Raw genomic sequence first — 7,169 nt, forward strand, 5'->3', positions numbered from 1 at the left:
GGTTATTTATAATAAATAAAGGTAAAAAATTTAAAAATGAAATATTGCTCAACAAATAGCAAATTACTGAAGTATATGTGAAACAAACAAGTAAACAAAAACAGAGGTTTTAATACATCTCTCAAGAAGACAAAAATTAAATAAGAACGAATAATTTGAATACCAGAGCTTATAATTTTGAATTAATAAATAATTCATCAAACTTTGAAGCCAAATGAGTTCAATTTGCTCTTACAAACCTCAGGCCAAATAGGTAGAAGTAACCTTTGAAAATTTACTTATACTCCACATCCTATTAATCACCAAGTACAGTGAATTCTACAACCCCCAGATCTCTCAAAAGTACCTGCTTCTTTGCACTTCACAGTTATGAACCTGCAGTGTGTCCATGCCACAGTCAGCTCTCATGTGAACTTACAACCACTGCCTCCACGTTGGCCCTCCTCATTTTGACTTGCTTGTTGAGAATTATTCTCCGTGTTGTAGTTAAAGTGTTCTTTTAAAATGTAAATTGTAATTTATCACTTCACTTCCATTTACATGTGATACAGTAAGAAACATATGGAAATTCTTTCCATCTGTTTTTTCTTTGAGTGAAAACCATGGCTAAATGGACTTTCACCAAATTTTCAATATATATATTTTTTTGATGCTCTGACTTGAAAAATGGGCTCCATGAGATATACAAAACTCACCATTGGGAAGTCCCTGAGGCTCCTCAAAGAAATAAGCGGTTGTTCCCATGGCAGCTTGGAACACTGATTTGCTGTTCTGCTAATGCTGCACACAGGCCTGTGGATACACAAGTCTGGGGTCTGAATCTACGAAAGAAGTGCATAAGCACTGATGTTTGGGCTTTAGTGTTTATTTGTTCTCTCTCTTTTTCTTTACATGTAAATACACACACACACACACACACACACACACACACACACACACCCCTAAGAAGTGCATTAAGTGTTCTAAAAACCATGTTTGTTGAGTGGAACGAGGCAGATTTATTCCTGCCCCATGGGATGTACAATCTAGGCTGGCAGGTTAATTATAAACAAATAATTGCACCCATAATTTCTTAAATTACAACTGTGATAAGTGCTAGAAGTTTTCTAAATTTAAATCCTAGTTCTCAGCTATACTTTCTGCTAATGAGGCTGCCAAGGAAGAAACCTTTACTGACTGTTATTATATTTTATGATGATGAGTACTTACGGCCAAGGGATTCTGGACTTTCACAGAAAGAAGATATAATTGCCCCTTCCCCAGACTTATTATAATTATTGTATCTCTGCATTTGCTCCTGCAATTATATGTCTCATATACCAGTGTGACAAAAAGGATGCTCAAGAGTAATACTGCCAGAAAAGCAAGCTTAAATCAAGGTCTTTCAAAGGAAATCACACAACAGTTTAGCCCTGGAAGGGGCATTCACAAATGATCATTTCCTTCTCTTTCATGAAGGAAGTAAAGTCCAGAAGCTTGAAACAGCTTGCATAAGGTCACTCAGCTATTCTGTAGCGATGTCTCTTGATTCTGTTGCATCCAAACAAAAATCATGACATTGTATTTAGAGGGCAACAGTATGGAAACCAGAAAACGCCTTCTGAGGATCTCTAAATTAATCATTAGTCCATCTATTTGATTAATTACTATTTACTGAGCACCTACTATGCAAGGTTGTATGAAAGCTACAAGTTAAATGAGACCTGTTCTGTTCCCTCAAGGAAAATACAATGTAGTTGAGATGATAAATCAAGTAAATGAACCATTTAAACAAACTTGGATTTGAATAATAGACATGCAGCTAGTTATTACCATGGTAATCTTGGGCTCTTTTTATTTTTCAATTTGGTTATGAAGATTAAATGAAATAAATAAAGGTATCTAAAATTCCGGATAACTATCAAATGTTGTTCTTTGAAATTATTAATTGCTATAAAATCATTAAAAGATAACAACAACAACAACAAAGTCTTGGTTGTATATCAAAGAAGTAGGTACCTATATGTTTTAAATGAAACATAGAGTTGAGCTTATCCTCCAGATAATTAAGGAAGGTAATATACAAATCTAAGGGATTGGTCCATTTCCATGCCTTTGAGGCAGAATTTTCCCTTCAGAATGAATTCTCAAAGCCCCAGCCTTCATTGTTCACTGATTCAGCTGATGGACAGGGTCTGAGCTCCACAGTGATGCACTGATTGCTATTTGCTCCTAGAAATAAATGTGGCTTAACTGGGCTTTATTTATTGATTAGTAGGATGGGCCCAGACTGCAAATGAAGTCTGTAGGAGGAAATCAAATATGCCTGCTTTCAGAAAAGAAAATTTTAAATATGACCTTGTAGCTATGTCGGTGCCGCAACAAATTTTCAATTGCCAGCAGTGTCTCAGGATGCCCTTTTCATGTTTGTTTAAAAAGTCTATAGCATTGTGACAAGAAGAGAGCAAATAATACTTGATGCCAAACAAATGCATTTGGCAAATTTTCTGCCACAATTTTGGAGGCAAGGGAGGATAATGTTGCAGATGGTAAATCCCTGACCCATATACAAACTGACAAGGGTTCCAGCCTCCAATTATTATACAGAACAATTTTCTCTTTAATGCGGGAATCCCACATCAGAACTTCACTTTATATTCTTATTTGCTGTAGGGCTACTGTCAGCTTCAGGGCAGGACTGCTTCTGAGACTACAGTAGACCACTTAGCTGTTTTCAAGCCTGGAAGGTAAGATAAAAGTGAGGAATGATTTCACTTGTTCAGGGAAGGAGCTGAGGATTAGCTCAAGAGAAAGAACAGTCCAACGTCAAGAAACATTACAACTCTCTCTCCATCTTAACTCCTCCTGAGTGGACAGCAGCCAAAACCATAACAATAGTAACATTTCTATCTACCATAAATTGAGAGTTATTTAAGTGTGAAAAGCTTTATATCAATTATTTCTACACATCTTTGTGAAATAGGTAAGATTATTCTCATTTTCACATGACAAACCTTGGGCACAAAGATGTTAAGTGATGTGCCCCCAGATAATAAGTGTTAGATCTCTAACTAGACACAAGTTGTCTCGTTCCAAAGCTAATGTTTCTTCCAAAACAATATATTATCAAGAACATTACTCCTATCTTGATGTACAGCAAATTCAGGGTAGTGATTACCTGTAGATTTGAAGGGAGAAGGGAGAAGTATAGATGAAGCTTCAATTACAGCCTGTCTATAATATTTTATTTCTTAAAATATAATGATATAAAATAGAGATGGCACGCTATTAATAAAATGGATATAGATTGTTTTCTACAGTTTTCTTTAATGAATTTTATATTGTTTTCTAAAGTTTTTGTAAATGTATTTCATTTAAAAAATTGTTCCCACTTTTTATATATAAATTACAAAACTGTGATTACTTTGCTAATGGAATTATGTCAGAAATGCAAAATCTTACTCATAAAATGAAAATAGGATAAGAAATTAAACCACTTCTGTCTTCTTCCTACCGGTAGAGATTAATGACAGTCATGAATACAGTCAATTCCCTTCACAGAGGATTAAGATTTTCTTTCTACAGCTATTTCATGTATAGGCAGTTCTCACTTTGCTCCATGCAAAATGATGTTCATTATTAATACTAAAATTATAATTGTTCTGTGACCTTTAAATTTTTTTCAAAATATTATAAACTCTCTTACTGTGGGTTATAAATATGTACAAAAATCAAAAAGTAAAATTACATTTATTTAGTTCACTGTGGTTTCATCACCACAATCAATTTCTGAACATTTTCATTACTCCAAAAAATAAGAATAAAAATAAAAATAAAAGTTAAAAAGAATATCCAAAACATCCCATACCTCTCCTCCCCCCCCCCCTTCTAGTTTGCTAATGCTGCTGGAATGCAAACACCAGAAATGGATTGGCTTTTATAAAAGGGGGTTTATTTGGTTACACAGTTACAGTCTTAATGCCATAAAGTGTCCAAGATAATGCATCAAGAATAGAGTACCTTCACTGGAGGATGGCTAATAGCGTCCAGAAAACCTCTGTTAGCTGGGAAGGCACGTGGCCGGCATCTGCTCCAAGTTCTGGTTTCAAAATGGCTTTCTCCCAGGATGTTCCTCTCCAGGCATCAGCGCCTCAAAAATGTCACTCTTAGTTACTACAGGGGTGTTTGTCCTCTCTTAGTTTCTCCGGAGCAAAATTCTGCTTTCAAAGGCCATCTCCAAAATGTCTCTGTAAGCTGAAGCTCCTCTCAGTTCCAGTGCATTCTTCAAAGTGTCCCTCTTGGCTGTAGCTCCTCTTCAAAATGTCACTCTTAGCTGCACTGAGTTCCTTCTGTTTGTCAGCTCATTTATATGGCTCCAGTGATTAATTTAGACCCACCCTGAATGGGTGGGGCAATACCTCCATAGAAATTATCCAACCAAAGTCATCACCCACAGTTGGGTGAGGCACATCTCCATGGAAACACTCAAAGAATTACAATCTAATTAACACTGATAGGTCTGCCCACACAAGATCACATCAAAGATAATGGCATTTGGGGGCATAATACATTCAAACTGGCACACCCCCTACTATTCATTTACTTTTTGTCCCCATTTTTCTACTCATCTGCCCATACACTGGATAAAGGGAGTATGAGCCACAAGGTTTTCACAATCACACGGTCAGAGAGTGTAAGCTATATAGTTATACAATTGTCTTCAAGAATCAAGGCTAGTGGGTTGCAGTTCAACAGTTTCAGGTATTTCCTGCTAGCTATGCTAATAAACTAAAAACTAAAAAGGTATATCTATGTTTTTTTTTTTAAGGTTAAAACCAAACACATTGTCATTAAGTGCCATGAATTTAAGCAGATACCTGAAGTGGAACCGACTGACTCACACAGTAGTATATACAAGGAGAGCAATAATCTTGGCTTGGGCTGTCTGCTTCAGTGTTCTGGAGGAATGCCACACACAAGCTCAGTCACTGTAGATGATTATTTTCTGGTGTGGCCATTGGCTGTCATTTCTAGCATAGTAGAAACATGTTGGGAGACTGGAAAAAGTGAGCACCACTTCTACCACACTCTCCCCTTACACTGCCAGAGAAGAGGCTCTCTGCCCCTGTGGGGGATGCAGCAGCGATCTCCTGCCTATCAGCCAAGGACAGACAGCAGGCAAGGGCCAATTGCTCTCTTCTGCAACTACATTGAGACTTACCTCCACAGCAGTACCTGTGGCTCTAGCCTGGGCTCCTGTGCAGGAATCCAGCTCTGGCAGTTGCAGTTGGGAAGGGCAATGGGACCTCCTGCTGAATGAAGGTGGGTGAACGAATGGGTGACCTACAGAGGTCACCTGCAAAGGGACCAGGAGTGAGAAGGAAACAACAATTCAGGCAGCTGCTCTTAGCATCTAACTCCAACCTGCCTGCTGCATGAGTGACAGCCCTCTCCCAAGGGAGAGAAGACAATGGGGTGGGAGGCCATATTCTTGCTATTGAGTCTTTCCAGGAGCCAGGGCTTCAGGGGACAAGTCTCCTGGTACTATATTCTTTCAACCACCCCTCCACTCTCCACTCTCACTACTTGTGTTTCTTTGGTGCTGCTGCTTCTTTGTGCCCATGCTGTCTTTTGATGAGTGTCTCATCTTCTTGCCTGTTATCACTCTCAGAGTTTGAGCTATTAGAGTCAGATGACTTCCTGTCTCTATGTTTCTTTTTCTTCTTTTCCTTCTTTCTTTTTTCTAGAAGAATTCCTCAAGGGGTCAGTCTTCTCAAACTCCACTGACTTAGCCTCTTCCTTCTCCTCTTCCTCAGAGAGTATTTAGTCCCACCTGGTTGCATAAAACAATCCTTTCCAAAGTGGCCTTTACAGCACACTTCTTGCAGGTTGATAGACTCAAGGGTGAACTTCTGCCCAGTGTAATCCCGGAAGGACCACCTACACAGCTCTTCTTGCTCAATGATAACATTGTTGGGATCGAGCTCTTTCCTAGTGCCTTAGTTAACAATTTTCATGGAGAAGGATACTTTACCCTTTCATTTTTCATCTTCAGCCAATAAGCTTCACCCACATCTTGTCTCCAATATCTACTATCTCAGAGGGCTTATCTACCAGACAGGACGACATGTGAGTTGATGGACCAGAACTTGTTTCTGACAGTCTGGAATTTTGAGAAACGCTCCATAGTCTGTCACCACAGCAACTTCTCCTTGGAAAATAGTGTAGAGAGCAGGCAAGGTTTCCATGGTCTCAGGGCTTCCTGAATTCATCCTTAATGTTCTCTGGTTCCTCCATTTTTCTTCCGCTAAAGCTAATTCAAGTTTCTCCATGTTAGCTCCAGGTCTGCCACTTACAGGGAATGCCAACCCCCAAGGAATATCTGTTTAAGGCATAGCAAAAGATACCCTCCAGAAAGACCTCTCAACTCCATTTGAAATCTCTCAGCCACTGAAACTTTATTTTGTTTCATTTCTCTTCATCCTTTTGGTCCAGAAGGCTTTCTCAATCCCATGATGCTGGGTCCAGGCTCATCCCTGGGCAACTCTTGATCTTTTGCACTTTCAATGTCCTGAAATATCTCTGAGGGTTTCTTTAATATGTTAGTATTTTGACAGGGTCATTTCTATGAGACATCTTCATTCTTCTCATCACAATCAAATTCCTTATTTACTGTGATCATTTCAACTTTACCAAATTCCTCTGTTTACATATCTCTCAAAAGGTGGCAGTGCTAACATTCCCACAGTCAGCTATTTCTTTTCTAACTCCATTTACATTCTATTTTACTTTCACTACCAGCATTGCTGCTTTTCATTTCTTTGCTGTACTTTCATCTTTGTTGACCAATTCCCTCTTTCAGTTACCAATCTCTGTAAATTTTTGCCTGGGCTTATCATTGGGATACAAGGAGGTAACACAACTACATGCTTTGCTGTCATACCTTTACTGAATAACAGATGTGCTGTGACTAATCACCAACAAATGCTGAAAGAAGTGATGACTGGTCATTGAACACGAGAGCATGTTACTTATATTGTGATCTGTGTACCTAAGCACTATCTGCCAAATTTGAATATTATGCAAATATTCACTAATGTACTGTGATAACTGAAATTTGGAGTGGGTTGTTGGGGGACTGATGTTTAACAAAACCATGTGTGCATTTCAGAACATTGCAAAGTGAAGCC

At 38.5% G+C, this 7,169-nt stretch overlaps 1 pseudogene; it reads right to left on the reverse strand.

Moving 5' to 3' along the window:
- Positions 1 to 5,685: 5,685 nt before the first annotated feature.
- Positions 5,686 to 6,251, reverse strand: LOC119538181 (annotated as a pseudogene).
- Between the last annotated feature and the right edge of the window lie 918 nt (positions 6,252 to 7,169).

This window comes from Choloepus didactylus, chromosome 6 (assembly GCF_015220235.1).
Source record: "Choloepus didactylus isolate mChoDid1 chromosome 6, mChoDid1.pri, whole genome shotgun sequence".
NCBI classification, from domain to species: Eukaryota; Metazoa; Chordata; class Mammalia; order Pilosa; family Megalonychidae; genus Choloepus; species Choloepus didactylus.